Source organism: Amblyomma americanum, chromosome 5 (assembly GCF_052857255.1).
Source record: "Amblyomma americanum isolate KBUSLIRL-KWMA chromosome 5, ASM5285725v1, whole genome shotgun sequence".
Lineage (NCBI taxonomy): Eukaryota > Metazoa > Arthropoda > Arachnida > Ixodida > Ixodidae > Amblyomma > Amblyomma americanum.
Window position 1 is genome coordinate 134,206,815 of NC_135501.1, and position 26,741 is coordinate 134,233,555.

Here is a 26,741-nt window from a genome sequence, read left to right on the forward strand (position 1 = left end):
GAATTCTGCCGCTGAGGAAAAAGCAAGCGGATCGAAAGTTTCAGTCGTATTTAAAAAATTCAAAGTAGACTGCAAGCTTTTCCCTCCAAGCAAAAAACCCTAAAGCCTTTGGACATAAAGAACATTTAGTATCTTGGATCACCTGTCAACGGCAGAAAACAATGTGTTGCCATAAATGGGCACATTTCAAGCAATTCGCAAGTTTTTTAAGGGGTTCCGCAGGGCTCTGTCCTTGGACCCCTCTTGCTTATAGTTTGTATAAATATTCATTCATGTGTTAAATGCCCAGTCCAAATTAGGTTCTTTGTAGACGACTGCGTTTTCTACTCAACCATTAATGCCAGGAAAGATCAAGGTAAGTTAAATTACTTGTTGCAGTCAATTCAAGCATGGTGTTCAAGATGAGGATTAATGCTAACCGATCAAAGACGACTAGCATCACTTTTGCTTATAAGAAAAAGCCGCCGCATTTTATGTACACCTTAGACAACATTGCATTTAGTGAGACTAATCAAACTAAATACTTGGGGTTGCGCTAGCGTGCAACATCACTTGGGAGCCCCACGCATGCTCTGTGTTCTAACGCTCACAAAAATTCCGCTTCCTGAGAAGGGAAGAAGGTTCCGCAGCGCCTCACCCGAAGTAAAACTTCATGCATATAAATCCGTTGTGAGGCCTAAATTAGATTATACGGATCTCATTTGGGGCATGTACCAAAATAATTTAATCCACAAAATTATATGAACACAAAATTTGGCCCTAAGTTTTCATATATTCAGTGTTCACTCGTTAATCCAGCGTGTCTGAGTTAAGAACAAAATCAAAGCTACAGACGCTATCTGATCGCAGGTTAACATCCAGATTAAAATTTCTTTACGTCCTGTAACACAATCGCTCTAATCTAAGCACAATGCAATTTATCTACCTCCTGTACCACAATGACATTTGCCACTTAATGTTTCTTCTCGCTTACGTATTTTCGCTGACGACTGCATTATTTACATATCAATTAACAGTACTGACGACCACCTGGCCCTTCAAAATGACCTCAGCCTAATTCATAGTTGGTGTAACACCTGGTTAATGGCTTTAAATGTGTCAAAATGTCAGGTAATTTCTTTTAGTCGTAAGCGTGACAACTCACATTTTTATACAACGTCAATAATAACGAATTGTTACATACAGTATCGTATAAATATTTGGGTGTTCACCTAACCGATAACCGATAACAGACCATATTACAGCCGTTTGCGCAAAAGCTTCAAGGACATTAGGTTACCTAAGTCGTAATCTGAGTAATTCACCTTCCCACATCCGCAAATTGGCCTATCAGACATTTGTTCGTCCTCAGCTCGAGTATGCATCTTCCATTTGGTCCCCACATCCTGCATACTTAATCGACATGCTTGAATCAGTCCAGAACCGAGCTGCCCGTTTCATTTCACGTAATTATAGCCATCACTCCAGCGTAACGCAAATGAAACTCGATCATTCCATACAGCCTTTAGTTCTTCGCCGTAATATCGCTCTGTTATCCTTGTTTCACAAATATGTTTATAATGCCACACAATCCACACTACATATCCAGACCGCCTCGAACACGTCTCGTCGTTTAAATAACCACTTAAGTTTTGCGCGGATGTACGGTACGACGCATGCTTTTAACTTTTCCGCGCTCCCTACCGCCATTCGCTTGTGGAATAATCTGCCTGATCACATTGCTTCCGAGTCAGATCAAGAAAAATTTCGTCATCTCCTACACGAGCATTGTTCATAATAGCACTTACAAATAACAATCTTGTTTCTTACACTTGGCAATCTGCTTCGAACTTCTTGTGATATTTGTGATGCATTGCTATCTCGCTCCTGTGAATTGCTATTTTATGCTGCGTCGTGTGTTCACTTGTAGGACCTGTATATATTATTGCTTTTTTGCGTCTTTTTCCCTGAATATCACTTCAAGTATTGTACTCCCTGATATGTGCATTCTTTGTGTATTTTACTTTCTAGTATTAATGCCTTACGTTAAGTTTTACTCATGTTATTTCCTTAAGTGTACCTTTGTGGCCTTTCATTACTACAGTTGTTCCTGTTTCATGTTTTTATCTTGGTAGCAATGTTGATGAGTCCTGTATTGAGGTGTATCTTTTGTATACCACTTTACAAGGCTGCTTACTCTGTAACCCCCCTTACACAATGCCCCCATGGGGCCTGTAAGGTATTTTAAATAAATAAATAAAGAAAGCCAGCGCACCATCATGAAAAGCCTTGCAGGCACTCATCACGAATCAATCACAGCAACATTACAGCCTATTAGCCGCATAACATGTATAAAGACTCATTTTTCCCATTGCCGTCTGCTCGTTGGAACAAATTATCGGAAGACATAGTTCGGAGTACTGCTATAGAAATATTTTCCAGTAAATTTAAGGACTTTGGTAGCTCCTAGCTGTGTAGTCTGTGGCCGTTTTATTTTGGCCTGAAATATGTGGCAGTTTGTTTTTCGCTGCAAACGCGGCGTGATAACTTGTACTGGCTACAAGTGAATTTTTTCATGTGTTTTTCAGGTAAAGCATCTGTTTGCTGTCTTTTTTTTCTTTTATGTATCTCTCCTCCTGCATGGGCCCGAGATGTGCCTGCAGTATATGTACTTACATAATTAAAATTCAAATTTTGAGAGGCGGAAAGGTCGTCAGAATCAAGCTCATTTTTTTCCACTTGATGTTCTCATTGTGTTTTCAAATAAAGTTCTCATTTGAATTAAGCTCATTACGCCGGAGATTGTAAACATGCAATTGACTGCACAAATGAGCATGGTGTTGCCATTTATCCAGCGTATACAGAAAGCCGAACCTCTTAGTTTTGACACCACTCCACAGATGCCAAAGGATCCGCAAAGCGACGAACCCATTGGGGAGTACGAATTCTAGAATCTTTCTGTCAACTCCGATAATGTGACGTTTTGGAAAGGATGCATTCTGTAGTAATATTTCCGCCACACACTATATATTATGATTCCGTCCACTCTGCGGCAAGCTTGGCCCTTTTGAATATAAAGTGCGCACTACTGAGGTCCCCCAATCAGAGCTGCGCAGGCCGCTTAGTACGCAGGCCCAAGTCCGCAACAACTAATTTGAAAAAAAGGTTGTGTCCACAACCTACTATGACTGCCAAGACGAAGTCATTTGCACTTATTTCATTTGATTATGATTTGATTGACGCCAGTGCAAAATGGCCAAGAAGTATCATTTGCAAAGGTGTTTGGTCTGCACTAAGGCGGGGGACATTCAATTTTTTGCCAGACATATCACCCCAAGGAAAGCCAAGCACCTGACCAGAGGAGCTCTTTTGTGGATTTGTGAAAAAAGGTTGGAAGCCTAATCTCCTCCCTTTGTTTTGCAAATGCCTTTCCACCTCACATTTTCCAGTGCGGCTCGCTCGAAGTATCCACTGATACCGCTTGGGGAGGGGAACGCTCGATGATGCCGCTCCAGCGATGGTGTAATTCTTTATAATGGACTTTTCACGGTATGTGAGCGTGATAACTCTGGTTTGTGACAGAACGCTGGCTTGCAATCATATCAATGGTCAAGACTCTAGAATGACGACTGGAGACGAGGCTCATGCAAGTGTAATAGGAGCTGTTCGATTATAAGCAAGGCAAGTATGCATGCCAAGGTAATTCAAAATGTCCGCGGTAACTATTTGGGAGTTGATTTCGGTGTAATTTGATTTGGCTGGAGGAAGGGTAGCTTTTTTCAGAGACATTTAATGGTGTGAGTCAAATTTAAGCCTGTCATCTGTGTTATCAGTATTGATTTGCTAAGTGGATTATTCACATAAACCTACTGTAAAGCAGAAATTTACGCAGCAACAGAGAAAGATGTAGATTTAAGAACAAACAATGCGGGACAGCTCAATAATGTGATAGTTTCAAAGGGAAGAGCCTCTTGGGGGCTATCATCTGTTACGCAAGCGAGAAAAGCTCCATGACCGTGCGTAGATAAAATGAGCGTGCGACTGAAGCCTGCTGAAATTTTACGCGAATGTTCAATCAGTGAAATGGATACAAAAGTCCTGGATACATGGTTTTAGGCTCACTCAGCCCCGAATTCAGCATTGATAATCTAGCTATCACCGCCGCTCCTATCATCACCAAGTCTATAAATATATATACTCCCAAAAATTTCTTCCAGCCGCTCTGATGGCTGCATATTGGAGCAGATAAGAGCTGAAACCATTCGTTTACCAAATTTCTTATACATGCAAGCTGTTTTAGGTGGGCCTAAAGTATTAAGCAGAGCAGATGGGTAATCCGTATAGCCACTACGTCGGATGCAGCATGAAGACATCGAGTTCTGAAAGCGAAATAAACCTTGAACGAATTAGAATAACGCGTACTAAAAAGGCTCCGTTTCCTTTCGCCCGGAATTAATCGGCGCTGTAAATGAATGGAGGACGTCAGGCCTCGGAATCGCGACGAATATTGCAATATCCAAGAATACAAACGGAAATGTAATTTATATGCCGCGATGAACACCTCTTCGTTCTCCTGAGCTCTGCAATATTTAGGCTGCGCATGAAGATATGGCAGGTATGTTTATGCTGCTAGCTGCACCAGCTGGTGACTTTCAAAGATACCGCACCTGACAAAGTGCTTCTGTTCTTAATCGCATCCAGTTTTAAAGTAGCGTCATAAACATGGGGTCAGAAACAAAACTTGCCCCTTCTCCTCGCCTCATCGAACGCTTGGTAATTAAATATTGACGAATACTTTCACCGAGGCTTTTCGACCCCATAAAGTGTCGATACTGCGAAACGTCGTCACATGAGCTCGCAAGCTTAGATTACAAAGAGAGGCGCAAAATATTTACGCCGCATGCAGCCCTTGACGAATTAGGCAATTGCCAGGCAGTACGTAGCGCAGCGTATAAGGTACTGCGCGGCTTTAAAAAAGCGGGGGCAAACATTTTGCTCTCATTTCTACCCGCGTAGACAACGCAGGAGAAGGTGAGCGGCCGCGTTGCGATACGGCAATTTTCAGCGCTTTGCCTTTGCGTATCGAAACCAGGTCACAGTGACAGGAAACGCTCACAGCACTCGCTCTTCATTGCAACCTCGCACCATCGCGCATACCAGCCAACTTTAGCTGCTGGTTAGCAAGCCTCTAGGTTACTTTTCTTTATTCATTCGGAGTGCGGATGGGAGCGCAATTTAGCACGTGGTGTTTGAATGTCCATGGTCGAATTTCTTGATGCCTTCATCAACAAGAACAACGTGCACCATAGCATGCCGCCTAATGCCAAGCTGTGCGCATTTGAAAAGTACACAGTTTCACACTGTTGCCGTTTTAATTCTTGATCGAAAGATTTAGCTACTGTTTTTGTCTTCAAGTCAACTGAGTCCAATTTTCATTATTACTAGTGTTTTGTCTACTTCATCGCTGATGTAATCAAGTCGAGATGTCAAGAAACTTTCCTAATCTTCAATTCATATTGGTGAAAATGATAAAACGACTCCGTTATCGGCGGCACCAGAAAGATAGCAGTGCTTAATTGCCCCAGAGGTCTGCACACATAGAACAGAATTGAGGTCGCCGCATTGAACACCGGAATAGAGCATGCGGAGGCAATAGCCGTGCATGGTGTTGTAGATTTCTCTAGGTTTCAAAAGTTCTGTATTCAGTCAACATGTGTGGTTTGTCATTACAACGTCCCAATAAATTGATATCGGGGTACTTGAATCTGTAATCAGTGTTCGTTTTACATTGAATTGGCAATGTGCTATTCTCAGCCCCGTTAATCATTTGTGGGTTGTGACGACTGACATATCTATCATCATCGTCATCATCATATTCATCATCATCATCAGCCTTACTACACCCACTGCAGGGCAAAGGCCTCTCCCATGTCTCCCCAATTAACCCTATCCTTTGCCAGCTGCATCCACCCTTTGCCTGCAAACTTCTTAATCTCATCCGCCCACCTAACCTTCTGCCGCCCCCTGCTACGCTTACTTTCTCTTGGAATCCACTCCGTTACCCTTAAGGACCAGCGGTTATCTTGCCTTCGCATTACATGCCCTGCCCAAGCCCATTTCTTTCTCTTGATTTCTACTAGGATGTCATTAATTCGTGTTTGTTCCCTCACCCACTTTGCCCGCTTCCGATCTCTTAACGTTACATCTATCATATTTCGTTCCATGGCTCGCTGCGTTGTCCTTAACTTAAGCTGAACTCTTTTCGTTAGCCTCCACGTTTCTGCCCCGTAGGTGAGTACAGGTAAGATTATGCTGTTGTGCAATTTCCTCTTGAGGGAAATTGGTAAACTGCCACTCATGATCTGCGAGGATTTGCCATATGCGCTCCACCCCATTCTTATCCTTCTAGTTATCTCCCTCTCATGATCCGGATCAGCTGTCACTACCTGCCCTAAGTAGACGTATTCCGTCACAATTTCTAGGCTCTCGCTGCCTATTGTGAACTGTTGTCCCCTTGCTAGGCTGTTGAACATTACCTTGGTTTTCTGCATGTAAATTTTTAGACCCATCGATCTGCTCTGCCTGTCTAACTCATTGATCATGATTTGTAGTTCACCTCCTGAGTGACTCAGCAAGGCAATGTCATCAGCAAATCACAGATTATTTAGGTATTCTCCATTTATTCTTATTCCCAACTGTTCCCAATTCAGGCCTCAAAATACCTTTTGTAAACATGCGGTGAACAGCATTGGCGAGATCGTGTCTCCTTGCCTGACGCCCTTTCTTATTGGAATTTTATTGCTGACTTTATGGAGGACTATAGTAGCTGTGCAGTTGCTATATATATCTTCCAGTATTTTGACATAATTCTCTTCTACCCCCTGATTATGCAATGCCTGTATGACTGCTGAGGTTTCCACTGAGTCGAATGCTTTCTCGTAATCAATGAAAGCTATATATAGAGGTTGGTTATATTCTGCGTATTTCTCTATCACCTGATTGATAGTGTGAATATGATCTATTGTGGAATATCATTTACGAAAGCCTGCCTGATCATTTGGTTGATTAAAGTCTAACGTTGCCCTGACTCTATTAGCGATTACCTTAGTAAATACTTTGTAGCAACAGATAGTAAGCTGATCGGCCTGTAATTTTTCAATTCCTTGGCGTCTCCCTTCTTATGAATTAAAATGATGTTTGCATTCTTCCAAGCTTCTGGTACAGTCGAGGTCATAAGGCATTGCGTATACAGGGTGGCTAGTTTTTTTAGCACGATGTCCCCTCCATCCTTCAACAGATCTGCTGTTACCTGATCCTCCCCAGCTAATAATATTAATAATAATAATAATTGGTTTTTTGGGGGAAAGGAAATGGCGCAGTATCTGTCTCATATTTTCCCCTTTTCATTGCTTCTAAGGCTTTCTTTACTTCATCTTTCGTTACTGGCGGGATGACGCATTGCTGTGCACTGCTGTCTTTCTCATTAACGCTCTGATTACATTGGCTACTGTACAGGTCTGTGTAGAACTCTTCGGCTACGTTAACTATCTTATCCATATTGCTAATGACATTGCCCTGCTTGTCTCTTAATGCATACATCTGGTTTTTAGCTATGCCTAGTTTCCTCTTCACTGTTTTTAGGCTACCTCCGTTCTTTATAGCTTGCTCGATTCTCTCCATAATAAACTTCCTTATGTCGGTTACCTTGCGCTTATGTATTAACTTTGATAGCTCCGTTAGTTCTATTCTATCGGTAGGGTTAGATGCCCTCATGTTTTGGCGCTTCTTAATCAGATCTTTCGTCACCTGAGATAGCTTCCCGGTATCTTTTCGAAATGTCCTACCGCCTACTTCTACTGCACACTCCGTAATTATTGATGTCAGATTATCGTGCATTGAATGAACATCAAGATCATCTTCCTCAGTTAAAGCCGAATATCTGTTTTGCAGCGCTATCCTAAACTCCTGTGCTTTGCCTCTTACGGCTAACTCGTTAATGGTCTTCTTCTTCACTAGCTTCTTCCGTTCCCTCTTCAAGTCTAAGCTAATTCTAGACCTTACCATTCTGTGGTCGCTACAATGCACCTTTCCGAGGACGGCCACATCCTGAATGATGCCCGGTTTAGCGCATAGTATGATGTCGATTTCATTTTTAATCTCACCATTGGGGCTCTTCCTGGTCCACTTCCTGTTTTCTCGTTTGCGTAAGAAGGTATCCATGATCGGAAAATACTTCTATCCGCAAATTTGACTAATAACTCTCCCCTGCTATTTCTAGAGCCTATCCCATAGTCACCTACCGCGTGGTCGTCAGCCTGCTTCTAGTCCACCTTCGCATTGAAGTCGCCCATCAGTACAGTGTACTGCGATTTTACTTTATTCATTGCCGATTCTGCGTCCTCATAGAAACTTTCAACGGTCTGGTCATCATGGCTGGATGTGGGTGCGTAGGCCTGCACCACTCTCAGCTTGTACCTCCTATTCAGCCTAATTACTATAGCTGCTACCCTCTCGTTAATACTGTAGAGCTCCTCTACGTTGCCAGCTATATCCTTATTAATGAGGAATCCCACACCTAGTTCTCGACTATCCTGTAACCCGCGATAGCACAGTATGTGTCCGTCCTTTATTACTGTATACGCCTCACCTGTCCTCCTAACTTCGCTAAGCCCTATCACATCCCATTTAATTCCCGCTAGTTCCTCAAACAGCACTGCTATGCGAGCCTCACTTGCTAAAGTTCTAGCGTTAAACGTTGTCAGGTTCAGATTCCAATGGCGGCCTGTCAGGAGCCAGAGATTCTTAGCACCCTCCGCTGCATCACAGGTCTGACCGCCGCTGTGGTCAGTTGCTCTGCAGCCGCTGGGGACTGAGGGCCGAGGGTTAATTGGTTTCATCATAGAAGGTTGTGGCCAAGTACTACACCAGGGAGGCCAAATCCTGCTCTGGTGAGGGAGTGCGTTGTCGGTTCTGGTCACCGAGATCAGGCCGCACCAGGCCTGGTTATGCAATTCCATCGACACGCGGATTTTTTTTTTAAACACGGTGGAGATTTGCGCGGCACCAGGATTTGAACCCCGGTCCTCTTGCACGCGAGGCGGATGTTCTACCTCTACGCCATCGCTGCATCTCTATAATCTATATACATATCTATAATGGCGTGGGAATAATTAGGTAAGCAGGAGAAATGCAACTGTCCCAAAATCAACTTTTTATTTTTTTCTTGCTCCTATTCGTTAAACGCACCTTAGAGTGGGTTTTATTGTGGCCTTCAGTCACCACGAAAGTTTCCAGTGGACCTCTGTGTGTGTGCTGCCTTTGTATTCCTTGTCTGTGGCATAGAGCCGCCACCAAAGGTGGATTATAGGAACTACACAAGTTTAAATCTACGCGCTTCTTTTTGTAGCCAGCCATGTCCGAGAAGCACCTCGTCCTGAGTTTTATTCTCCTTGCTTTGGTCGCCTCGACAATCGCACGTAAGTACACACCCATTGCTTTTCCCCACGGCTGGTAAGCGAGAGGCACATGTAAGCAATACGAAGGCTTGACAAGTAATAGCAGCTCACTGCTTACTAGTGTACAAGACAAGTTTAAGCTAAAAACAGGACAGTTCTGGAACATTTTTCCACCCAGACTTGCTCCCGCACAGTCAAGATGAATAGCGAAACGTTAGAAAAAGCCTCCGTCTTCTTTATAGCAGGCTGCAATCATAGAGATGCAATAGCTGGGTTTTTGGTTCCGCTTTGATTGGCTAATTCTGAAAGCTTCATAGGTATCACTTCTAAATTCTATAATAATGAATCACTGATCGGTGCTCTAAGTTCTCTGATATCAGTAAATTGTTACGTTATCAAAACTCCCCACAGCGAAGTCCAGTGTGTGCTTATTACCTCTATTATACATACACAATAAATAATCAATTATACGAACCTCAATAAGCGGAATTCACAAAGAAAGTTTTCTAAAGACGGCAAACCATCATACCCACTTGTGGGAAAATATTGGCGGAAAAACATTTCTATACAAGCTCTTCAAATCGAGACCTCAAGGCGATTTAAAGTGACCGTAGGCAGCCAGCAGCAGTATAGCTGCGATCTTACTGATATCTTTGCAGAGAGCCAGCACTCCCATATTTCGTGTCGATAAAGATAAGAACCGTTAAAACTTTCTTCCATCACTCTGCAATCGCTGATCTTAGTCAGCCCAATATATGTTTCATCGTTTCTGCCTTCAGAGCATCCTCAGTGCCCGCAACTTGACTGCCCCGAAGGATACGGCAAAGCTGCATGCTTCATTGATGGGGAAGACTGCCACTGCGTCTGCGGTAAGTGCCGCTATGCCACTGTTCAGCAGACTTTTCCGTGCACATAAATGTCAACATTTGAACTGTTTTAATGGCGGAACACAATATTTCAGTCGCAGTTAGTGAGGACACCTTTTCTTCTTTGGAACAAACAAGCCATCGAGCCGGTATCCGGCAGAATGTAGAAGTCTCCACTACAAGATCAAAGATAACAACCAGTATGCAAAAAAGTCGAAATTTTCGTTTATTTCTATGCCACTCTTGAAAATCAACTTTGAATATTATACGTAACCTAAAAAAGTAGTTAGAAAGCAGGAAATGCCGTGCTTGTCTCACGCAATTACCTAGAAATCAATAAGTGATGGCCGAAACATTGTTCCGTTTCATAAAGCGGGGACCTGTACTTGTAATTCAGCCTTTCTACGGAGCATTTTTCACTTGTGCGGCCCTTTTCTTCCAATTCCACCATGCCGTCTCTTGAGCTTTTCAAAAACCTACAGCGCTCTTCTCTAATTCCAGGTTTACGCTAACAGCCATTAACAATTTCAGCAATACATTCCAGCAGCCCACTAAGAAGCGAAGGCGTGCCCTCAGTGCATATATGCAATCACATGTTAACTTTCATTTCTTTTTCACTTCAACACAGAGTGAGTTCTTAAAATACTGGCTGTAGTAAGACCTATATATGTTTTAGAAATAGAGTTTCACCTGTATACCTATGTGCGCAAAAATCTGTTATTATTAGTGTGTGAGAATTTTCGCGTCAGAAATTAGTTTCTTTAGCTGTATTGTTTCAAAACCGCATGCCTGTAAAAACCTTGTCCGATACATCGACGTCGTGCACTACTGTCTAATATAAACACAATATACTTCTTGCAGTAACTGCATCAAAGAATCTGTTCACACACTTCCTGCTCCTCAAATCTTTTACCAACCTCTAGCAATCCTCTTTTCGCCGCATGAACCAGAAGACCCCTTCACCGTACCCGTTTTTCCACAACCCTCTCCTCCCTAGCCTCAATACCCCAAAGCCTGTGCAAAAACGAAACATTTCCGGTTCATCCTCGTGGCAGCTAATGAATCTCCCCATCGGCAATATCTCTTTCCTGAGACATGGCATGCCTAGTCCTCGGCGGTTGCGGCGCAGGAGATGCTCGGTGATCAGCGCTTCTTCGCCATAAAGCTCTGTTCTCTCTCTTTTTATATGTTTCGTCCCTCCTTTAAATTGGCCAAATTCTGAGATTCCGCTAATAATAGTGCCTTGCCAACACCTCATATCAGTACAGTGGATACGAACAGCAGGAATTTGTTTTCAAGTATATATTTATCGCTCTTTACCGTTTTCATTCCCTCTTTTTCAAGCCCGAGGCGAAGATTCGTGTGCCTCACTGCTTGACCAGCCATGCCGCGAAGATCGCGTGCTAACCTGCAGGAGCCAAGGGGACGCCTGCGACTGTCAATGCGGTGCGTACGGTTATTATTTCCATAATAGTAAGCATTAAGGCATTGAGGCTTCCTTGCGTTATATAATGACTTTATTTTGCAGTGCCCCGACAGATAACGCAACAGGCCCGCATGTTTTCACTTTTGTGTGTTCAGGAATACTACTTATCTCAGGAATACAGAGCTCAGGAATGCTACTTTAGTCTACAGGTTTTGTCATACGTTAAAAAAGATGGGTCGGAAGGTAACCCTGTCTGGACGCACGGAAACTTCAGTTAAATAACGATATGAGTTCGTAGTGCCCATAGTATTGTTGAACTCTGCTCGCACTTGTTTTGATCTGGGTGCGCGTTTCTCTACCGTGCTCATGTAATCAGTTAATTTGAATACGGTCAGACGTATTTACACTTTTTTCGGGGCCAAATATAATTTGTTCTGTTTTCTTTGTATCGCAAGTGTTTGCATGAAGCATATCTAACTAGCAGCACGTTCAGTGTGCCGAGCAGCAAAGGGACGTAGAAGCATGATATGGTATAGACCAACACCAAACTGTTATAATCGAAATATGGGGGCGCTGCTGTCGACGGCTGGAAAGACTAGGGGAAAACTTGGGAGTGAAAATTAGGCATAGCACCGATATGAATACACACCTAGAATAGATTATGGAAGATGAATATTCGATGGTGATGCATTTTTAAAACACCTAAGCGTGGGAATCATTCCCGGCTGGGGGTACGGAATGGGAGCGCGGCCAGTAGGAACACATGTAAGCAAAACTTTCAGCAATATTTGAAGTAACACGGTGGTTTGAGCTATTTGGTTGCTATTCATAATGAAGACAAGTTTCGCAGCATTATTTTTTTTAGTTGGAAGTGCAGCACAGTCCGGTCTTGTTTGTTCCTTGTCTTCTGTGTGCGTTTTATTCATGCTGCGAAACTTGTCTTCATCAGAAATATTGTTCTCGTTTCACAGAGCATTCATGGACTCGCCTCTTAACACTTGGCGAGTGCTTTAAGAAATGTGTGACAAAGTATGCTGCGTCATTTTGAACCAATCTTTGTACAACGCCACTATAAATGTAAGGTACGAAAACAGACATACCCCAGAAGGTGCTCTATCCACTGGGTGTTTCCCCGAATCGTGTAAGCTTACTCTGCAGTCTGACATGCGGCCGTGTGCACTACATTTCCTCGCTAATACATTCATTCAAACTAGAAAACGTAGGCAGCATTACATGAAAAAGAAGTTCTCAAATGCTATAGCATGCGCATGAAAGAGAACCAGGCACTATAGCAGACGACACCGCAGACGACACACCAGCCGACTCCGACGTTCACCAGTGCCACCTAACTGTGTAATCACGCTGTTAGTCGTCTGCTGCTCTGCGCGGTTTCTCTATCGTGCTGTTCGAGAACTGCCTTCAATGTAAACGCGTCTAGAGTGTCTAATCTGAACGACAGTACTTGCGACGAAACGCAGCCCACGAGCCAGCATGTCGGACTACACGAGGAGCTTGGACTCAGAGGATAGAGTGCCTGTAGACTGACTTTGCAATTCGACAGAGCGAGTTGGGGCTTCGACGAAGAAGACGAAGACCTAGTGGGTGGCTATGTGTCTGCTTCTAGGTCTTGTGTTTTCGCTTTTCGCTGTCTTCTCGCGTGTGGCGTGGGTCGGACAGTGCCCTACGTGAGACCGAATTCTGACGACGCCCCTGCGGAGAAATTCCCTGCAAGGTGGGCGCATTCTCAAGTGAGAAACCCCAACCGGAACGCTCAGGGGCAAGCTAGGCTTAGCTAGGCGCTGCCGAGCGAGGCCGCGCTACGCGTCTTCATGGATTCAGCGTTGTCGACGACAGCTACGCGGATGCCCGCTGTGTTGCCACCTGACGCAGCCTCCACGTCCACGCAATCGTCAGCGCCTCCGGGCCTCCAGCCTGCGCCGTCTTCCGATGGTACGACTTTGGCCTGTGACATGGACTGCTCCACCGCATCCGTGCTAGTGGCACTCAAGAAACTGTGCCCGTCGCGCCAATTCAGTATTCCCACCAAGGGCCGTCACCAGCGTCTGAGCCTCCTCCACAGATGCCTCCCTTGAGTCAAGGCTCTCTTCCGCCTGCTGCGAACTCGTTCCGCGTTACCATCAAGCCTACATTGCGATTTGATATGACTGCCATCCCTGCCCGGAATGTTCAAGCCACAATTTACCACGCTCTTGGCTTCTCGAACTACTGCGGGTATGTCGTCCATCGCCCATCGAACACCATCACGGTAAACTTGTCATCCTTGATGGACGCCCAGAAACTTTGCGCAGTCACTCGGATCCCCCTGGATGACAGCAAGCATGTCCTCGTGCAAATATATTTTGCATCTGGTCCTGACACACTCCGCTGCATGGTTTATCATGTCGACAGCACGAGCCCTCCCGAGGAGGTGCGCGCAAATATTCGCTGCTCAACTCACGTTGTATGCAAGCACGGCCTATGGGTCGCCGGGGCTCATACCTGCTCATCCTGCAAGGCCCGTTGACTCTCCCGAAGTACCTTACCTACTACGGTGCGATCGTCAAACCACAGCCCTTCTGACCTCGTCGTATTTTTTGTTATCACTGCCACAAAGAAGGACATATGCAAAATACCTGCCCTAATCCAGCAGCTGTGGCCGACATGAATGAACCAACAGTTCCTTGTGCACTGTGCAAATCGCCGGACCATGACATTGGCTTCCCCGCTTGTCCAAAGAAGAAGCAGGCGAAAAAGTTTCAGAAGTCGCCTGCAAAAATGGATGTTCCTACAAGTAATCGCTTTACAGCTCTCGCATGTGACGACAACGACTTCCCTGAACTTTCTTTATCTGAGCCCGCTGCTCACCATACGTCTCCTCACCAGCGTACATATGCACAAGCGGCTCACCTTCCCAGATAAAATGGTACGCCAAAACGTCCAGTGCATCCATCACATGTGGATACCCCAGATGAAGACACAGCTTTAGACAATGCAATCGCGGAGGCTCGCCGCCGACTAGACGAACTCACCCAGCGCCGGGAACAGCGTCGTTCTCAATCCTTTCGAAGAATTCTAATAACTCCGATGGTTCTGTTTGACACTGACGCTTAATTGTCGAATCCATTTTTTTTTTGCAGTTCCCAAGTGACCCCTGACTGAGCCAAGCCAGCTCAATGCGCTCAGGGGTTCCGGATCCCCGAGTCGCAGTGCTTGTTTAGCAGAAAAAATATCAAGAGGAGACATCAGTTGAGAAGTCGAGTATTAAATCAGCAAGCATAGCTTGAAACAAATTCTATTGAGAATTGGAGCAATAAATATGTGTATTTTTATCTGACCCCTTTTCGAACTCGTTGTTAGAAATGATTTCACCGCATAAAGCCCCGCCTATTGTGCGTAAATAATTGATGTCATGGATACAGCAATCTTTTTTTGATCACCGTCAGGAATCAAAGTCCATTGATGCGCAGATACCTCTGCCAGTGACGTTCAATTACCTATCACCTAAGAAAAGTTCAGTAACCGTATGCTCGAAAATTTGCTGTTCTCATGCGCTCACCTAACGCCCTGTCGCTCCATGCCGCATTTCCCATCCCTTGGAGTTCATCCTGTAACTCTGAGACAGTACTGACGATTTGTCCTACGCATTACTTGACATTCCCTAGTCCTCTTTATTTCGCATGCATATCCCTAACTCTGTTTTGTTCCCCGCTCCATTCTGCTCTACTCCTATATTCTTTATTTTGATGGAACAATGCATAAGCACTTTTTTAATCATAGAACATCTCAAAAGCCTTGAAAAGCGATCGACCCCATTGTAGGCTGAAGAGAGGGAGATTTTATCCCCCTACTTTCAGCAGCAGAAAGGCGTCGCGATTTTCCTGATAGAAATTTTTTCCAGCCCAGATACGGTCACAGTTCACGACGACATCTCTTACGTAATTCATGACCGGGAGTGAGAGTAGTAGCTAGTTATCACGAGCAATAATATTTCTTCAGCTACGGCTTCATTAATGGTAGACTGAACATGACTTGAGTTGTACCCATATCGATCAGATCGCCTCATTATAATGACAAAAGCTACTTCAAATGAAATATGGCTTTTTAGGCTAGAAAACGCCATACAATTAAAAAGCGTAATGCCGCCAAGGCAGTTTACACAATGAAAATTAGATTATGCTAAGAATAATTTGGCATTTGGATCCCGGAAGCTAGGCGGAACCACCATTTATTTCTAGACGGGTATCACGGAGTTGATTGCCATCTTGCCGTCACAAGTTTGAATAAAGGGCTAAGGAAAAAAAATTCCACTTTGATATACAGTTTCTCAGCAATAAATGCACCTTTTGGTGCGGAAAAACCACTGGCATAGCCACAAAAGGCTGCAAAAGCGTTTTATTGCGAACAAGATCTGTACGAAGTTATTTTCAGAGGTGCTGTAAGCACAAGTGCAAATTTAAGTTACAGCTTTGAAGGATCGGGTTCCAAATGCACCCAGACTAAGAGAAAAATTGTTTAGATGTAGGGGGAGAACAGTTGCGGGTATGCAATTGCTGTCCTTCGAAAATAGAACGAACTGCATTTTATAGGATTAGAGAAGTGGACTCAATGTATATTACGATACGATTGCGTTCAAGATCACAGCGAAAATTTGTCGCGATAAACGCAAACTTCAGCACCCAACGAGCAACGCGAAAAGGTCTACGTGCCCTGAGGGCACCACCTAGTATCGCTTTCCCCATATATGTAACTCCTCAGGCCAAAATTAACGCTCCCTACGTTCCATTTCTTCGTCAACTCCTGCTTTAGGCTGGTGCGCAGTTATCGCAGGTTCAGACTTTTGCTGTGCAGGGGATGACGTTGCGCCTAAGCTAACGACATTGTTCTATTTGTTGTAAAAATGTCTTGCTTAGAAAAAAACAGAAGTGAAATAAGATTTGAGAGGTAAAATTACATTTTTTTCTTTCCATTGCAACACAACAAGGGGCCACGGCCTCGGTCTGCTTTCTTTCCGGGCCAGATTTAAAACACACGCCTAGTATCTCTTACCAACCGGATTAAGAAGTGCCCCAAATTAGATAATCCTACAATTGATCACGACGGCGTTATAAAATTCCTGCTTTTCATTGAGGCGCAAGCGATTTCTTGCTATTTTCGGGACTAGATTGTAGAGTTTTAACCTCTTCTCTCTATGTAACTACGGGCTCGGTGGGCACTATTTTCTGCTTTTGGCGAAATGACCTCGCCTTTCCGATGTACGTTTTACATTTTCTTTTTCTTTTTTGCAACATTAAAATGTGCACTCGATGTCAGTGTTCGCGTTTGACTTCGTGAAAGTGTTATCCTATGTTATTCCGGAGGTATTTTTGTTTTTGTGGTATTTTTGAATTTTTGTCTCCCTTTTCTAATATTTTATTCTAGTCTTCAACAACCCCTACCAAGGGATCAAAAGTATTCTAGATGCGAAAAATGAATTTCAAACCATTTTCGAAAGGACGCCAACTTGCCGTCGCTGCTCTTAATTGTGGCAATGGTTCGCAACTCTGGATGTTTTCACTATCTACTAAAGTGGTAGTGGTGTTGTCCGTCAGCATGGTGCATAAAAACTCCGTTTCTGTGTCAGCGTAGCCTCGAAGATTATAGTACTCCGGATAGAATTCATCAGTACTGAGCTGGTCTAAAAAGGAAGCGCGTTCTCTAGATAGGGGCGTAGAACAGTCTTTATTGACCATAATGATTCATACCGCCTGCAGTGCTGCACAGAGATAAGACCATGTTAAGAACTAGCTGTACAGTTGCCACTGCTGGCACTGATTTGTAGTGCTTATGAACAATAGCAATCATGCCGATGCAACATTCTTGAGACAGTGGGCGAAGCTGAAGCATTCTGTGCAGCTTTCAAGCGCAGAAAGAAATATCCAAGGTTTCAATGAGAATTCAAAGGAGGCGGAGGACCGCACCGACATTTGCAGCTTCCAAACTCTGCCGAGCAATGCAGTCCATCAGGTGCATGACATTCCGGTGAAAATTTGTCGCGTAAATAGAAGCAGGGCTCTTCATCGGTCACTGCAAGTAAAAAAGAAAGGATATCCGTGAAACTCCCGTGCAGGAAGGTGACGCTACTTTGCGCGGTCAATATTGGAAAATATTCTAACGTCAAAAGAAAATGACATTGATAGGCACGGTTGTAAATAAACGCAAAGAGGCTCGAATGAAAAAAGAGCTCACGGGCATTACACACGACTCTGGAAGAAGTACATGTGGCACATATTCGCATACGTAACGGCGTTATGTATGCGACTGTGTCGAAATAGCGATCGCGTTGGGTTCGCATACTAAACTACGCGGACACTAGGAACACCGACAGCTGTCTCTCCAAAGCCCTCTGATCTTTTTACGTATCTACAACGCACAACTCAAAAACACACATTAGGCATGCAAACTGCGCAGACATCACTGGGCAAAATTTTGCGAATGAAAATCCGCTAGTGCAATCGATAGATGTTTACCTGCCTGAAATATCGAGAGAGAAAGCCTGATAAAAATCAGAGAACATTGTGCGCCTCTATGGACACTATCGGTGTGGTCACTTCCTCTTTTAGCAGTTCTTGAGCAAGCTTTTAACCTCAGGAATACAAAAAAGAATGGTCGTAATTCATAATAAACCCACATAGTTCCTTCGCGCTAATCATTGAAGACAGCGAGTATTAGGAGTGTTAACTTTGGAGAATATAAAACAAAACATATTTCTCAGGAACAGTCATTATCCTGTCATTTATCAAGAGTTGCGCGCCGAGAAAGTAAATGAAACCAACAGACAAACATGAGGTATCTCTCACCACAGAAACAGCGACACTGGTCCGCTGTGAGGTAGCATCCCACCTTGGCGTCAAGCTGGCAGAACAGAGCTGGGCACGCCGGATCTTACGAACATGTGGCAGAGAAACAGAATGTTTTGTTGTGCACACGTCACGGTGTTTCTCACGCCCAAATAGGCGATAACGCCTGCCTCTGGATTAGAAAGGTTGGCCAGTTTTATTCTCACGTTGAAAGGAGAAAAAAGTCTGGGCATTGGCTTATTTTCGAACTCTAGCTAAAGGTGTTGTTAGAACTTACAAAAAAGAATTTAATTCCGTAAAAAAATAGTATCACGAAACATAATATGAATAATTCTGCACGATCGGCGTTGTGGCGTAATCGCATTCCTTGCATTATGCTATGAACTTGAACAGTAACCTGCGGATCAGCCTCCGCATTAACTTAGTTGTTATGGGGCTCGGTTGCTGGCCCTCCCAAAGTGGGTTCGAATCTGACAGCGGCGGTAGTCTTTGGATGGAGGCTAAAGGCTAGAGGCCCGTGTACTGTGCGATATCTGTACGCGTTAAAGAAAGCCCTCCACTACAGCCTCCCTCACAGCTCGAATCGCTTTGGCACTTTAAGCCTCGTACACACACAAAGCCAAACCAAGTAACCAACTGATGATATAAATAGGAGGGCATAGAAGTAGAGAGCTCGCAGTAAAAATATGTGACAGCGGCTGCGCCTTTGACAAAATGTCTATGCTCACCTTCTGCCGCTTCAGCCAGGAAGGCACACATCAGAACCCCGAAGGCAAGGAGCTTCATCGCAGCACTGAAATAACGAATGAAATAACAGCATGATTCTCTGTTGCCGATCATGATGCGTGGCCTTTATTGTAAAAGGGGAGGGGAAAAGATGTGACTGATTTACTCTACCATAGATACATATCAAGCCAGTTCTTTTAGGGTCCTGGTAAATTATTTATCGGTCACAATCAAGCGTCGATGATGTCAATGGCGCACACTGCTTTATTGTACCGCGACTGGCGTGCAAACAAATGACGCATTGCTCAATTTTATGCAGTGTAATTTCTTCTCTCCAATTATGCTGTAGCGGTGACTGCTTTCCTCTCGCAAACACACAGTGAGAATATATATTGTTGATAAAGCATTCGCGTGAAACCTACATGGAGATTTACTGAGCGAAATTTCGAAAAGCTACGCGCTGATTCATCCACCACGCCAAACCATTAAAGGTCGGACGATATAAACTTAGTGGGACTGCAATGATCAGACAATGACGAGAGATGGCCGTATACGAATGGTTTAGAGCAAGGAAAAGTGCAAAAATCTCGGGCTGATAGCGCGTAAAATGTGTAAGTAATCTGTGGCCTTCACTCCTTAAGCACAAACCCAAGATAAATCTTGCTGCACTGACATTTTATTGTTGGTAATATTTTATTATTCTTTGCATTTTTGCTACGCTAAAGCTGCACGCCATGCCAAAGAAAAAGTTCGCATTCAGAGTCACCGACTAAACCATAACTAAAGCATCATAAAAAAGCGCATTTTAGTATGGAGAAAGTGCCAGATCTGTAGTCCCTCAGCACTGCAATCTACTTCGAACCAAAATTTTGCGTTCGTCCTCTGGTCAGGGCCTGGGCATATTTCTATCGCCTTCAAAGGATTAATGGGCACCAACTGCAATGAAGCACTTACGTGGGGGATTCACCAACGCGCTCCTGTCCAGTCGGACCAGCAAACGCTAACGCGATGCTAAGGTTAAGGTATATATAGACTGCTCCCCTATTTTGTAGCGGGAGCCTCAAGAAATAAAATAAGGTAAAATCAAACAAGCGTTGTTGCCGCGCGTTACCTACCGCAGCAAAGTGTCAAATTTCGCTCATCCGTGCGCACGCGAGAGAGCGTCGTCACATCGCCATAGCCATTCTTTAGTCTAAGCCTATTGCTACATAAAGGCTGGGGAAATATGATAAATAACTTACGCAAAGTGAAGATCGCTATTTGTTTACGAGCCCATACCGAGAAATTGTGAATAAAAGCATTCTTTAACAGGAAACTGTTTACGAACGCATTTTTTTCATATAATGTAAAGATTCAGTATAACAATCATTATATCTTCAGATTACCCAAGGGCAATATTGTATTTTTTTCTTATCAAGTTTTTGCTATCATCAAAATCGTTCCCCACTGGTACTCTGTGGCAGACCTCACTGTTCGATGGAATCGAAGGAAACACTGTAAATCAAAGATTTTGCTACATATCACAGTAATGGGTTATTACCTTCAATAGTGGCACAACAGTACCATACCATTTCTCAATTCACAAATATATTGCCCGAGAAAGCTTGGCATGACAATCAAGGTTTCATCGAGCGATTCCACTTTTGTTAATTCGACTTTCGAATGCTGCAAAGGTGACTGGTGCTTGAGAGAAGCACCACTGAAGTCCAGCTTCATTTGCAACAATCTTATCAAACGATGACGATTCCTTTAAAGGGCCACTCTACTGTCGGAGACGATTGCAAAAATATTTGCACACTTTGATAGATCTCACCGAGTCGATATCAATACATAAATGGCCAGGCGAGAACGCGTGGTTTCGACCGGAATTCATATTTTAAATTGGCAAAGAAAATAAGGTCTCAGCCGAAGTTAGAACGATGCCCCCGCAGCGCCTGAAATGCAGAGACGGGCAGAGATTTTGCTTCATTTGATGACTAAGCTTCAGCGTAGTAGAGGAAGGCAATTTTGTTTTTGTTTGCTGTTTCAACATTTTGCCGCCGGTTCTATTGGTTAACCCGTATTTATCATCTCTTAATATGTTTTGTAAACAAAAATCCCACAACCAACGCCAACGCTATACTCCCAGTGGCGCTGCCAACGGTCGCCCTGCAGGATGAAAAAGCAGTTATTATTATTATTATTATTATTATTTTATATTATTATTATTATTATTATTATTATTATTATTATTATTATTATTATTATTATTATTATTATTATTATTATTATTATTATTATTATTATTATTATTATTATTATTATTATTATTATTATTATTATTATTATTATTATTATTATTATTTCTTTCCTTCGGTATGATGGAGGAGGCTGTGGGTAAAAGCTGCTCGTAAACGGCAGCTTCACAAAGGCCAGCAGCCCCCTCCACAGGCCCGTGCAGCAACAGCAAAGCAGGGAAAGACACACACAAGTATACATATTATCTCTTCACAATTTGGCAGAGCAAAAATAACAGGATCATTCCATAATAAAATGAAATAGAAACAGAATATAGAACAACACTCAAGACAATAAATACTGAGGGTACAAAGCAGTAATATAAACACAGGAGTAAATATACATATTATAGGAATACGTGCCCAGTTTTTAAGAATGTATGCAGTGAAGCTCTCGTAATTCGTGTTTAGATATTTTGAGCACGTGAGTCCCGGATTTTCTTATAGTTGCTGTAATAGTATTGGAAGCGTGAAGGATAATTTTTTCACTGCGTATTTGGATGTAGGAGTTGATAAAATCCACTCCTCTTTATGACCCGTAGGGTAACACAAAGTGCTCTTTCAGTAATGACAACTCATGCAGAGATTCTAGATGATATTTTAGTTCCCGCTGGAATGCAAGTGGTAGCTTATAATTGTAAAGATTGAATACTAGTACCTTGTTTGTTTTGGGGAAGAGACCTTGCGAGAGACTGTTGTATGGTAGATTGGAAAGTATTCTGATAAGCTTTTTGTGAAGTATGAAGACCTATTGCAGATTTGTATACGTGGTTGTGCCCCAGATCAGAAAACAGTAATTAAGAAGAGAGTTAAACAGGGAATTATAAAGCAGGATCTTTAATTGATGCGGGAGATATGATCTGTAATGGGAAATAAAGCCACCTGTTCTAGCTACCTTACTTAAAAAAGCATCAATGTGACAATCTATAGCATGCTCTGAGAAAATGCAACACCCAGAATTTTAATATTATTTGTGATTTATATTGCTGCACCACCATAAACTAAGCTTACATGACAATTTACCTGCCTCTATTTAGGACTAAATATTACAGCTTTTGTCTCATTAACATTTGTGTTTAAATGGTTCACTATTTATCACCTTTTAAGCTTGCTAAGGAGAGAATTCGCGTCATTGTGCAAGATATGGCAATCTGGAGCAGCTAGAGATATACTAGCGTCGTCGGCATACAAAATGTAGTTAGGCTTAGTAGAGAGGTTAGTGAGATCGTTGATGTAAATTTTAAAAAAGAACCGGATCAAGAATGCTGTCCTGAGGAAAGCCTTCAACTCTCAATTTTAAATTAGAACCGTCCATTTCGATTTGCACGAAATGTTCTCGAAATCTCAGATATGAATTGATAAGTGCCAAAAAATCTCCTTGGATTTCATAAATTTCCAGTTTTTTCAGAAAAGTTGAGTAATGAATACAATCGAATGCGTTATAAAAGTCGACATAAATAATTAGTATAAAGTTCTTTTTTCAAATTCGCAAAAAATAAACTCTTTATGTTTACTTAACTTCTTTGTTTAAATCAAAGAACGAGCAAATCTGATAATAGATAAGCTTCTCCACTACTTTTGAAAAAATGTTTAAGACGCAGATGGGTCGGTAATTATTAATATCATTAGGATCACCCTTTTTGAAGAGCATAGTTAGTTTAGCGATTTGCATTCGTTTTGGAAAACATGCACTCGTTGGGAAAAGGTTAAAAATATGGGTTAAATATGGACGTAACACATCCAACACATATTTCACCGGACGTGTCTGAACTCCTTCAGCACCGCAACTTGAAGAATTATTTAAAGCAGAAAAAACTGATGTAACTTCATATCCTCTGTTACAGGGCTTAGAAAAGCAGAATAATTATTTCTAACGGGCATAAAATTGTAAAAATCTTCATTTGTGGCATGCTCAGAATAATGAAGTAAATACTCATTAAAGGAATCCGCAAGGGCGCAGCCAGACACTTCACACTCATTTATTGACAACTTCTCGATTCTAGGTTAAAGTTTCCTGCGTTTAAAAAACAGTGTTCGGCTTTTTCCATGAGAGGTCACTTTTCTTTAGGCAACTCGGGAATTCTGAGTAAATGTGACTAGATCTCCTTATTTTAACCTCCTTGTTTAAATTATTTCGGTACGCCTTAAATTGCTTCAAGGTATCAGGAACTTTTGTTTTAATAAACTGATGGTAAAGCATATTTTATCGTTGATTTTTCGGCGCAGTTCTTTTTTTTATTACGAAATGTCGCTTGTAAATCTGAAGGAACTGGTACATAAACTTTTGGTACCCTTCATCGGCATTTTTTATTTATATTACCTATGTGAAACCTGACTTCAGTAGTTAAGTCCTCAAGCTGTCTATATTTGACATAGTAATAGACTGAAAAAAAAAAATGGGCAGTCGGCTTTTGCATCTTTCTAAATTTTGCGTTTTTCCGATAACAAATATCGGAAGATGGTCGCTAAGCCCACATGATTTAGCTCCCGCTGTGATGTTGGTATTATCAAAATTTTGCACAAAATGGTCTAGCAGTGTTTTATTGTCTTTCGTAATTCGGGTCGGCAATCTGATTGCATTATCGCAACCGTTTGATGTAATAAGCATTTTAATGTTCCTTTGTTCGTTAGTGATTGCTAACATATCTATAATAAAGTCCCCGGCTGATGTGACAGAGTAACTATTTGCAGAAACAAGATCGAGAAACTGCCCGTAAAATAATAAAAAAACTTGACACATTTCCATCTGGCGGCCGGTAACAAAGAGAAAACACATGCATATTTACACGAAATGACAATATTTCAAAATCATCACATAGCACAAAAAAAGATGGAAGCAGCTCACAGTTTACGTTTGGTTTCAGCAATGGCATGACTCCTCCACCAAGACGATTTTTTCGATTTGAGCAGAATCATTGATAACATGAAAACCGAAAGTTATCCTGATCGTCTTTACACTAAGTTTCAGTTAACATAAGAGCGTCGAACAAAAAAAGAAATACAGCTAAGACAATTCATTTCTGCCTCCTTGTTGCAAAGTGAGCAAACGTTTAATTGAAGGCATTTTAGTGAATTTTGGTGCTGGTTCGTAGCAACTGCGTTTACATCCTTTGGAAGAAGGTTATTATCATTAGCCATTTCAAACTTCAACCGAACTGTTTAAATCAATTTGTTGGACATGCTGGAGCACGCTTTGACGGGAGGTCACGCATATTGCTCACTACGATTACCGGCTGGCCATCTGTTTTGCGCATGAAGACCTCTCCATTCCTGAGCCCTGCAGACATACTGATATGCATTTTGTTTTGCCCAATCCTTCGTCGGTCGCAGGAGATGTCGGTTATGGCCAGTCATATTTCCCATAATAGCAATTTTGCTCTTTTCGTCCCTCAGTTTATTCCTTTTCTCGAGCCACTCATCTCTGACAGTTTGCCTGGTGTATATAACAATTATCCTTGGGATCTTATCGGGCTTTGCAGGTAGCTGGTGAATTGCATCGACGTCTGCGCTCGAACGCCTTGAAGCTGCTATAGTGTCGGCTACAGCGTTTACATTATCTAGCAGATTTTCTGGTTCAGTGGACTGAATTCCATCAAATTCAAGGTTCAGGTTTATGCTCTTCTGTTCAAGATCATTGACTACATTTCGCAGCGTTTCATTTTCTTCTTTTTTTATCTTTCTTTCCAAATTTACAATTTCTTTTGAATCCTTTGTGCCTTTTTCCTGTGTAGTTTCTAACACTTCGTCATACTTTTCTGACATTAGCTCTACAGCTGTTCTAATGCTAGCTACAGTTCCTTTAGGCAGCATCAGCTCATCTAATATTCCTTCTATAGTAACAGAGTAGGGCTTTAATGTCGGCTGTCTCGTCAGCAGCCGGCCTTTCGCCTTGATCATCTCCTTTGCTGTCTCCATTTTTGCATGTGGGACATGCCCATTTCTGCTTGGCTGACTCCTATACACTTTTGTACTGCTTTACGGTCAGCCCAGCACAGGTTCCGAGATGGTACAATTGGTTGCAATCAACACATGTGACATAAATTTCATCGGGCGTAAACTGGTTATTGCATGAGGAAGAAAAGTCTGTCGACATCGTGCGTTACAGACAGCAGTTTCAAGCAAAAGAAACCAAATAAACGAACCATAGCTAGGCAGTGGCAGCAAGCAGCACATATTCATAAAGGAAATCACAAGGAACGACACCAACCTGTGAAAAAGCAGAGCAGAGTTCAAGCGGTGGTCTTTCGTGCTGCCGCTGCCGTCGAGTGCTGCGAGATCCGAGCAGTCCGTATTTTATCTTGAAAGGATTGTCGCTTGTCGCGCCGCGGGGGGTTGCAGGCAGTTCGCAGATCTGGGTAGTTTTGCCGCACTTGCACAGTCTGGTTCCTCCGTCAGCTTGAACGTGGGCAACCAAGCCACGGTGGAGGTGAAACTGCGAAAAAGCAGACCAGCGTTCCAACGGTAGTCTTTCGTGCTGCCGCTGCCACATCTCTAATAGATATGACCTGTATTAATGTGTTGATAGTACTTTTAAAACCAATTTAGTGCTCCTAACTATACATTTAATAAATACCATAGATCTAGTTAATGTCACTCTCGTTATTGCCATCGTTGACTAGCTATGCACGCGACAGTCGTCGTGTTCACAGTTATTGGGTAGAGTAACACAGTAACACAGTTACAGAGTTCACAGTATTGAGTAGAGTAGAGCAGGCGCCCGGCCTGCTGCCGCGGCGTCCAGGGCTTGGTGAAGATGGTCCTTCCGCCGCCTGCGACGCGCCCCACAAAGGCGCAATGTTTAAACTTCAACTTGCCGGTACCCGTCCCGGCAGACGACCTGATCGATGCCATCGAGGAGGTCGTCGGTGTCGGGGGGCTGCAGTATTTGCAGCACCTCGGCGGAACGAAGTTCCTAGCAGCTGTCAGTTCGATGGCGCAAGCCACGAAAATGTTGGCCGCTGGCTCTCTGCTCGTGGCGGGTCACCAAGTGCCGCTGGTTCAGCTCGCTGTGCCAGTGGTGCTCGGAATGGTCCGGCAACTTCCACCAAGCGTGAGTGACGACGCGCTCGCAGTAAGTCAAGTAGCCATATTCGTAGCGGCGCTCGCCTGGTCAAGCTCGACATGCAGCGGGTGCCACCGAATTTTACTACCGTCGCGGGTCACCGCGCAATGTTGGA

General features: G+C 43.1%; 2 long non-coding RNA genes across 2 annotated transcripts; one reads left to right on the top strand and one right to left on the bottom strand.

Moving 5' to 3' along the window:
• The first annotated feature begins 1,289 nt into the window (after positions 1-1,289).
• LOC144135050 (uncharacterized) lies at positions 1,290-15,003 on the top strand. Its single transcript, XR_013315358.1, has 5 exons — positions 1,290-3,368; positions 9,386-9,455; positions 10,214-10,303; positions 11,645-11,746; positions 14,864-15,003. It is a non-coding gene; the product is annotated as an uncharacterized LOC144135050 (long non-coding RNA).
• Positions 15,004-17,461: 2,458 nt separating this feature from the next.
• On the bottom strand, positions 17,462-26,021 carry LOC144135051 (uncharacterized). Its single transcript, XR_013315359.1, has 4 exons — positions 25,772-26,021; positions 19,291-19,355; positions 18,563-18,646; positions 17,462-17,789 (listed from the first exon to the last, which is right to left on the bottom strand). It is a non-coding gene; the product is annotated as an uncharacterized LOC144135051 (long non-coding RNA).
• Between the last annotated feature and the right edge of the window lie 720 nt (positions 26,022-26,741).